Genomic DNA, 10,697 nt, shown 5'->3' with positions numbered 1-10,697 from the left:
CTCGGGAACAAGGGATGGATGATTGCAGGGAAGTCTGACTTCCTAGAGATAAACTGGCTTTTGGAAAGAGAATCAAAACATACCGTCTCTTTGCCAACAGACTATAAACAAGGTTTATATAATTTAGTTTGAGATGATATTCAGGAAATGGGAAATTCTTAGAGAAAAACTACAGAATATCAAGAACATGGGTGTGAGTTACCCCTTCCCCAGTCTGTCTGGCTGCATCCTGGCCACACTCCCATCCGGGCTAATCATCTTGCTCAGCATTTTTTAAGGCAAGGAAAACATATTTTGGGGGGCTGGAGAGAGGGCGCAGCAGTGAAGAGCATGTGCTGCTCTTGCAGAGGACCTGAGTTCAGTTCTTGGCACTGTGTTACGCTGCAAGTGAACCTGTAATTCTAGCTCCTGGGGCTCTAAGGGCCTGGCCCCTGAATACACCTGTACTCTTAGGCACATGCACGCCCACACAGATACACGTAATTAAGAATAAAGACATATTAAAACTTATTTTTCATTTATTCCATATTATTTTCATGAAGGACATAAGAATGAGACAGAAGGGAAGGTTCCACCAGGCCCATGATGGAAAATCATGGCAGTGCCTAACTTCTTGCCAACTTGGCACCTTCCTTCACTTCTGATCATCTCCCTCACTAGATGTCTCCAGTCTTTGAAAGCCAGCAAGGAGTCCTACCCAGTTCACTGTGCTCTTGCTCTACCCCAGCCTCTCATTGGAAGACTAAGAAGCAGAGCCCAGTATGGCTCTCTAATGAAGGATTTCTCCATCTGGGGCAGGAGCCACTCCCAGATCACCAAAGGCAAGATGGGTTGTATTTTAACCATAGCAGTAACATCAAGAACCCCAACCCAGGTAAGATGGCACCTTCCTATCATGCCAGCAACCGGAAGGCAGGGGCAGAAGGGTCACTGCAATTCAAAGCCAACCTGGTCTACATAGTGTCAAGCAAGCCATGGCTTTTTATGAGACCCTGTAAAACATAACTGGAGTGACTTCTTTTCATGTGCATTTGCTTGTGTGAGTTCATGTGTACCATGTATGTGCAGCAGCTCTGACATTCCAGAAGCGTATTGGGTCCCCAGGAGTTGCAAGCTGTTGTGAGCACCACACTGGTTCTGGGAATCAAATCTCGGTTCTATACAAGGCCAGCAAAAGCTTTTAACTGCTAAACCATATCTTGAAACCCACTGTGATTTAAAAACAAAACACTTCACTGAAGGTCTTCTGGGCCTCAGCATCTGTCACTACCACAGAGGCTCCATGCCATCCCTTACGTTGCTCCATGGTGATTCTTCTGCCTGGGAAACCTGGTCACGACTGCTCCCTAGCTGAAAGGATTCCCCATTATCTGCTAGTTAAAATCTAAAGATCAGCATAGTATTTCTACACCCTCACATGGGATGGCGGAGGGGGGCTTCCTTATTCTTTCCTATGTTTCACTTGGGAACACCTTAGACAAACTTAGGCTCTCCCCTAACTCCATGCCACAGCCACTGCAAACAATATCCACCTTCCCTTTGTCCCCAGTCCACCTGGCACATTGTACCTCCCCTTGGGTCTTGGCTCAAAGAATCATCCACCTCCCTAGATCGCTGCAAGTGGAACTGACACCAGCCCTGCCTTTCTCCCAGACTCCTGTGTGGACTCCATCTGTCACCTTATCCAACCCTTTCCTACCTTGTAGATGTCTATGAAAGTTGTTCATTTAAAAACAAGGCAAAAGACTTAGAAAATAAGGCCTTTTTTCTTTCACAACTAGAAGACAGAGTTCCTAATATGGGTGCAATTGTCAAATTATCCTACAATGTACACATGACTGTGTAAAAATATTAAGACCATTTATACATTAATATATACTCTCAATTTATTTTTAAAATGGTGGAGGAAATGCTAGATGTAGTAGCTCACAAGTGTTAGTTCCAGAGTTCAGGAGGCTGAAGCAAAAGGTTGAGTTCCAGGCAAGCTAGGCCATGTAATGCATTTTCCAAGCTCATATGGGCTACAGTTAGGCCACTTCAAAAATGGGGAAATGGGAGCCACTGGAGAGGTGGCTGGGAGCACGTGGCATTGAAGAGGACCCAAATTTAACTCCCAGAATACTGTGGTAGCTCACACCCATTCGAAACTCCAATTCTGGGAGATCTCACACCCTCTTCTGATCTCTAAAAGTACCAAACATGCATAACACACTTACATGCAGGCAAAACACAAGTAAGTCTAAACATTTGTAGGTAATAAATGATGTACTGTGAACTTTATGACCCCAAGCTGCTCTGTGCTGACTTGCTATTGGTAGTAGATAGTTGCCAAGAGATAGAAAGTTAGTTTTCTTTAAGGTATGGTCTCTAGTAGGTTAAGCACACTACAGTGGATAGCCACATACCCAGACAGATACAGCCAATGCTAAATGAGCTGAATTTTTTTTAAATCAGGGATACAATGTTGGGCAAGCATGGACTTAGGGATGGATTTGAAATTAGTTGGGAGTGAATATGATCAAAATACAATGTGAAATTCTCAATTGCATATAGATATATATTCATAGATTAGTGCATCTCCCAAACTTCATTAGAGAAGCTTCTTTTTAAATTGTTTTGCAATTAACACAGAGACCCACATATATATAAGAGTGTGTGTGCGCGCGCGCGCGCGCGCGCGTGTGTGTGTGTGTGTGTGTGTATTCACCAAACCTTAAGAAAACTGACTGGGAGCTGGAGAGATGGCTCAGTGGTTAAGAGCACTGACTGCTCTTCCAGAGGTGCTGAGTTCAATCCCCGGCAACCACATGGTGACTCGCATCCATCTATAATGAGATCAGATGCCCTCTTCTGGTGTGTTGGAAGACAGCAACAGTGTTCTCATATACATAAAATAAATAAACCTTAAAAAAAGAAAAGAAAACTGACATACTGTATTAAACAATGTACCATTAAAAAACAAAAAAGGGGGTTGGGGATTTAGCTCAGTGGTAGAGCGCTTGCCTAGGAAGCGCAAGGCCCTGGGTTCGGTCCCCAGCTCCGAAAAAAAGAACCAAAAAAAAAAAAAAAAAAAACAAAAAAGACAACAACAACAACAAAAGTATTTCTAGCCAGGCATGATAAGCCCACAACTTCAATTGTAGCAACTGGGAGGCAGTGGCAGGTAAATCTCTCTGAACTTGAGGCAAGCCTGGTCTACATACAAGTTACAGTCCAGCCAGGACTAAATAGTGAGAACCTGTTGCATAAATAAATTAATAAGGTATTCTAGAAGTAAAGTATAGTGCCTTAGTTAGGGTTTTGCTATGCTGAAACACCATAACCAAAAAACAAGTTGAGAAGAAAAGGGTTTATCTAACTTATACTTTCACATTGTAGCCCATCATTGAAGGAAGCCAGGACAGGAACTCAAAATGGGGAAGAAATTTGGAGGCAGGAGCTGATGCAGAGGCCACAGAGGGGTGCTGCTTACTGGCTTGCTGCTTGTGGCTTGCTCAGCCTGCTTTCTTCCAGAACCCAGGACCACCAGCCCAGAGACGGCACCACTCACAGTGGTACCCTCCCCCATCAATCACGCATAAAGAAAATATCCTACAACAGAATCATATGGAAGCATTTTCTCAGTTGAGGTTCCCTCCTTTCAGATGACTTTATCTGTGTCAAACTGACATAAAGCTAGCCAGGACAGAAATTTTAAAACATTAATGAAGTGCTCATACAACAGCACCAGCAACAGTTGAAAAAAAAAAATGATCATTCATCAGTGTCGGGGAAAGGGACTCATTCCAAAGCCCTTCCCCCATAGCATTTGTATATAACCTTTGCACACCCTTCCAGAAAACTTAAATCATATATCAATATTACTACTAACATCTAATATGATATAAATGCAATACAAATAGTTGATATAATACATTGTTTAGGGAATACTGACGATTTTTATAGAGTATATGTCTAAAACCGCAAATAATGAGAGCTACATCAAAGATAGATGGAGAAAGAACCTAGAATGAAGAATAAAGAAATGGTAAATGAGGGCTGGAGAGATGGCTCAGTGGTTAAGAGCACTGACTGCTCTTCCTACAGGTCCTGAGTTCAATTCCCAGTCACCCACATGGCAGCTCACAGCTGTCTGTAATGGAATCTGATGGCCTCTTCTGGTTTGTCTGAAGACAGCTACAGTGTACTCACATAAGTAAAATAGATAATCTTTTAAAAAAAATGGTAAGTGGAAATATGTTACATAAGCTAGAGCTGGCTCAGTGGTTAGGGTGCCTGGTGCTCTTGTAAAGGACCTGACTTCTGTTCCCAGCACAGGCAGTTGGTAACTCTCCATCTATAACTCCAGGTCCAGATCTGATGCTCTCTTCTGGCCTCTGCAAGCACTTTCATGCATATGCACGCAACATAAACTCACAAAGACACACATATACACATAAGTAAATGAGTAAAAAAAAAAGCAAAATTAAAATGGACAACAATAAAATATGAGATGGAGGTGATTTAGATGAAAGCATTTTATAGTCTCTGACTTCAAGCAAGGGTAGGCGATGTCAGGAATAGTGGTTATCCCCTGTATTCTCAACTCCAGGAAGGCAGAGGCAAGAAAGTCAGAAATGGAAGGCCATTCTTAGTATGGAGAAAATTTAAGACTAGCCTTAGCAACTTGGGCCTCCATCTCGAAAACTAATAGAATTAAACTTTAAAAAAAAAAAAAAACAAAGGTACCAGTTCACTTAGATATTTTTGAGACAGGGTGTCACTATGTAACACCGGCCACCCTGGAGCTCACTGTGTAAACCAGGCTGCCCTCAAATGATCCACTTGCTTCTGTCTCTGCTGAGCGCTGGGGTTACCGGGTATCCACCAGCACATCCCGTGAAGCAGGTTTTAGACTTATGAAGTCAGCTATACAATTTAAAATGTTCATTCACACCGCTAAAAGAACATCAGAATGGCTCCTAGCCGAGGGAGCAAATAGGAAGAAAACTTGCTTCATTGAGCATGGTCGTGAATTCATTTAATCCCAGCACCCAGAGACAGAGGCAGAGGGATCTTTTGAGTTCCAGGCACCCTGAGGTACATAGTGAGACACTGTCTTGAAGAAGAAAGAAGAGAGAAAAAAGGAGGAAGAAGAAGGAAGATGGAGGGGTTGGGGATTTAGCTCAGCGGTAGAATGCCTGCCTAGCAAGGGCAAGGCCCTGGGTTTGGTCCCCAGCTCCCGGGGAAAAAAAGAAAAAAGAAAAATAAAAAAGGAGGAGAGGGAGGAAGGTAAGGAGAAGCCAGGCAGTGACAGCACATGCCTCTAATCCCAGCACTTAGGAGGCACTTAGAAGGCAGAGAGAGGAAGACGGATGTCTGTGAGGCTAGCCTAGTCTACAGAGCTAGTTCTAAGACAGCCAGGAAGGAGAGAGAAAAAATGCTCTCTGCTCCTCCAGAGACAGCCACATCTTGTGTAGTGCCAGCCTCATCCCTGAGATGATGATGGTGAAGGTTGGAGTGAATGGATTTGGTCATATTGGGTACCTGGTTGTAAGGGCTGCCTTCAACTCTGGTAAAGTTGATATTATTACTATCAATGACCCCATCCTTGACCTCAACTACATGGCCTACATGTAGCAGTATGGCTCTACCCACAGTAAATTCAATGGTACAGTCAAGGTGGAGAACAGAAAACTTTGTCATCAAACTGGAAGGCCACCTGTCTTCCCTAGTGAGACTATGCCAACATCATAGAATGATGCTGTACAGAGCAGACTGAGGAGTCTACTGGTGCCTTCACCAGCATGGAGAAGACCAGGGCCCACTTGAAGTAATGGGGACAAAAGGATCATCATCTCCTCCCCTTCCGCTGATGCCCCCATGGTTGTAATGGGTGTGAACCACAAGAAGTGTGATAACCCATTCAAGACTGTCAGTGATGCTTCTTACACCACCAAAACTGCTTAGTCCTCTGGCCAAGGTCATCCACATCAACTTTGTCATTGTCAAGAGATTCATGACTTGGGGGCTGGTGAGATGGCTCAGCGCTTAAGAGCACTGACTGCTCTTCCAGAGGTCCTGAGTTCAAATCCCAGCAACCACATGGTGGCTCACAACCATCTGTAATGAGATCTGATGCCCTCTTCTGGTGTGTCTGAAGACAGCTACAGTGTATTTATATACAATAAATAAATCTTTAAAAGAGAGAGAGATTCATGACCAATCCATGCCACCACTTCTACACAAAAGACTGTAGATGGCACCTCTGGGAAGCTATGGCATAATGTATGTGGAACTGCCCCGAACATCATCCTTGAATCCATTGGTCCAGCCAAGGATGTGGACAAGGTCATCCCAGAGCTGAATGGGAATCTCAGGCATGGCCTTCCATGTTCCTACCCCCATAGTGTCCACTTGGATCTGACATGCCACATAGAGAAAACTGCCAAGTATGATGACGTCACGACAGTGGTGAAGCAGGCATCTGAGTGCCCACTAAGGGGCATCCTAGGCTATACTGAGGACCAGGTTGTCTCCACTTCTTCCAGCTTTGATGCTGAGGCTGACGCTGCCCTCAAGACAACTCTCTAAAGCTTATCCCCTGGTATGACAATAAATATGGCTACAGCAACAGGGTGGTCGGCCTCATGGCCTTCGAAGGTCTCCAAGAAGAAGCCCTAGACTATCACCCAAGCAAAGACAAGAGAGAGGAGGCCAGACCCTTGGCTGCTGAGTAGTCCTTGAGTAGTCCCTGTCCCCTCAGTTTTCCACCACAGACCCCCAGAAGAAGGAGAAGGGCTTAGGGAGTCCTACTCTTCTGAATACAATCAATAAAGTTCCCTGCACACATATACCCTTCCCCCAAAACAGGAAGGAAGGAAATCTAATTAATCCAAGGAAAAGGAGAAAGTAACCCAAAAAGGTGAGACAACAGGGAAGGGTCAGCAAGATGGCGGCAGGTTAAGTCGTTTGTCTCTTACCTAGTTAGTGGATTACCAGGGCTCAAGAGGAGCCAAGAAGGACTAGAAGCCACCTGTCCTTTGGAATCTCTGCACTAAAACCTGGTTCTGTGTCTTAAGTGTGCCCACTTCTTAAAGAGACTAAGAGATCACATGGTGCATGCTAGGCCTCCACATCTGCTCTGTACATGTGATAGGGACAGGTCAGTGACCAGCCAGTCCTGACAGCCTGGACTGTCTCATGGGGCCACATGAAATTCAAAAGGGGGGTACCTTAAATCTTTTGTCCTTTGCCTTGATCCCTAGATAAGGGCAAAAGGATGCTCAACATCCTGCCACAAAACTGTCTGCAAAACAGATGACTTACAAACTAAGGATGGAAAACAGTTCGAAGATCATCTGTGGTTGAGGAGAGAAGACAGCAAACATGTGCTAACACTACCAGACAAAGCATGTTTTAATGCCAGAGGCTCTAATTTCTAGGCTCTAGAAGGCAACATTATCAAAGGAAAAATAAGTTTACTGTATCCAACTTGTCCTCAAAAATATATAAAGCAAAAAAATTACAGAACTATGAGAAAAATAAAAATGAAATATTTTCACATACTTAATTACTGATAAAGTAATAAGGCTATAAGAAACTTGAAAGGCATAGTTAGTTTTTAATCATGAGACTTTCTTTTTAGTCATTTACAAAATCAGACCGGATGTGGTGGTGCACACCTGGAAGCACTTAGGAGGTGGAACCAGGAGGATCATGTGTTTTCAAGATCATCCTTACCTACAAAGCAAGTTCTAGGCCAATCTACATGAAGCCAGTCTACTTGAAGTCAGTCTCAAAATAAAAAGGACCAGCAGGGTTACAAAGCAAAACACAACACATTTCAAGTACTCTATTTTGTTCAGACTACTTTTAAAAATCACCATGCACTAAAATTATATATAATGGAGGTGGTGGGAAGGAATGGTACTGAGAGTTTGACCTGGAGCCTTTCACATGCTAAGCAAACATTCTACCACCCAGTTATATCCTGATCCTATAAAAAAAATTTGTAACCAGGCACGTTGGTGAATGCCTTTAATCCTCACAAAGGCAGGAAGCACTCTGAGTTCAAGGCCAGCATGCTCTACATATTAAGTTCCAGTGTAGACAGAGACACATAGTAAGATCTGTCTCAAAAAAACAAAACAAAACATTTTGTAAAGAGAATAATCATTTATTGACCAAAATGTAAAATATTTAATATTGTTTGGGGGAAGCAATCCTTCCATCCAAGTATTAACCTCAGCTCAGCTTCTGAGATCAGACCAGCTCAAGGCAGTTTGGACACAGACTAGAGCAATGTTTTCTTTTCTTTTTTTTGGGGGGGGGTTCTTTTTTTTGGAGCTGGAGACCGAACCCAGGGCCTTGCGCTTCCTAGGTAAGCGCTCTACCACTGAGCTAAATCCCCAGCCCCAGAGCAATGTTTTCTATTGGAAGTTCATAACAAAATTACAACTGATTACAGAATATATAACATTCATGTTGGTAATCTTAAGAGGAGAAATACTAAAAATGCATACAATTACAGAAACAATTAAATATACCATTGTAAGACACAAAATACAGAGAAAAGTACATCCCTGCATGATGCGAAATGGAATACAGTCCAAGGCCCTAGTGGGTCCCGAGGCTCCAGACAGCACAGCACTACGATACCTAGGATGAGCAGGACCCCCATGCATGCATACCAAAAACCCAGGGATGCTCAGGCACTTACCTAATATATGTAAATGATATGTAAATACTTGTCATACAGTATTGTTTGGGGAATAACTGCAAAAAAAATTCTGTAGAGATACGGTTTTCTAGACTTTTTTGCATTTATTTATTTTGTGGAAGCGGGGAGGAGGGGTGTCACAAGGCATATGTGAAGGTCAAAGGATAATCTCTCCTTCCACCATATGGGTTCCAGGGATCAGACTTGGGAGCAAATGTCTTTACTCGCTAAGCTATCTTCCTTCATAGCCCCAGATATATATGTAAAATATATATTAAAGATCCCCAGCAAGAGCAGGAAGTACCCTTAACTGCCAAGCCATCTGTCTGGCCCCTGTGAAGTAGAATAACTAATGCAAAGCAGGCTGTTAAAATGAAAGGCATACTGCTGGATGTGGTGCACTCCCTTAGTCCAGTGCTTGGGAGGCAGAGGCAGGCAGAACTACTGGCTGGAGGCCAACCTGGTCTACAGAGTGAGTTTCAGGACAGTCAGGATTACAAAAGCCAGAGGAAGCAGGGGGAAATGTAGCTGGGTCGGTGTGTGGTAGCTGTGACAGTGGCATACCTATAAATCATAGCACTCGGGGAGAAAGGTGTTGGGTTTGACACCAGGGTGTGGGCTACATAGCAAGATGGCCCTAGTTTGCTTTTTACTGCTGTGATAAACACCATGACCAAAAGAAACCTGGGAATGAAAGGGTTTATTGGGCTTATACCACATAACAGCACCTAATGAAAGGAAGCCAGGGCAGGAACTCAAGGTAGGAACCTGGAGGTGAGAATTGAAGCAAACTTCTGCTTACTTGCTTGCCCAATTTGTTTTTTCTTCCTTCCTTCCTTCCTTCCTTCCTTCCTTCCTTCCTTCCTTCCTTCGTATAGAATAGTTTATTCAGGGCATAGGGAGGGGAGTTGAGAGGTTAGTAGAGACAAAGAAAAGCAGAGGGAGGGAGGGGGACTAGAGGCCAGCCATGAACATGGAGAGGGGGAAGAGTTGAGAGGGGGGGAGGAGGGAGCAAGAAGGCTAGAGTCAATTTGTTTTCTTATGCAACCGAGGACCACCTGCCTAAAAATGGCACCACCCACAATGGGCTGGGCTCTCCCACATCAATCATCAATCAAGAAAATGTTCCACAGAGCTGCTGAATTTCTAGCATCGGTTCTCAACCTGTGGGTCCTGACCCCTCTGGAGGTTAAATGACCTTTCACAGGGGTCACCTAAGTTTCACAGAAAACAGATATGTACATTATGATCCGTAACAGTAGCAAAACTAACTACAGTCATGACTTAGCAACAAAAAATAATTTTATGGTTGGTGGTCACCATAACATGAGGAACCCTACTAAATGGTCAGACCATGAGAGAGAAAGATCTTTGAACATCCTTAAGAGGTAGAAAATGGTTCATAAGGTGGAAGATTAAGTAGAATCCTCTTAGAATTCTTACAGCAAAACAGAGTAAACTGTGGCTGTAGTTTACTGGATATTTCAAAACAGTCCGCAGAGGGCTGGGGGTGCTCAGTAGTGAAGTGCTTGCCTAGCACACTTGACGTCTTAGCCTAGAGGATCTTGGGTAACTCAAACACTAAGAAATGGTAAAGGTTTGAACTAATGAATAAGCCAGTTTTCCTTCTCTATGTTGTATAGACACTGAAATGTTGAAATGCCATACTGTATACACCAAGAGTTTAATCTCAGAAATTCACATGTTGAAAGGGGAGAACCTTAAAGTTGCCCTCTGATCTCTACAGGTACTCATAGCATATGGATGGCCACGCCCCCATCCCACACACAAATAATAAACAAATAAACAAATAATGTAAATGAAATAAGGGCTGCGGATGTAGCTCAGTGGTAGAGCTGTACGGCTGGTCTGCGAGAAGCCCTGGTTCAATCTCCAGTCTCAGTAAGGCATTAAATAAATAAATAATTGAAACTGAATCAAATAAATCAGTTGTTACATTAAATGTTCGGTGGGATTAATAACCAGAGTGTATTTT

The sequence above is a fragment of the Rattus norvegicus genome, chromosome 4 (assembly GCF_021556685.1).
Source record: "Rattus norvegicus strain SHRSP/BbbUtx chromosome 4, alternate assembly SHRSP_T2T, whole genome shotgun sequence".
Classification (NCBI taxonomy): Eukaryota; Metazoa; Chordata; class Mammalia; order Rodentia; family Muridae; genus Rattus; species Rattus norvegicus.
Note: the sequence above shows the minus strand (reverse complement) of the source record.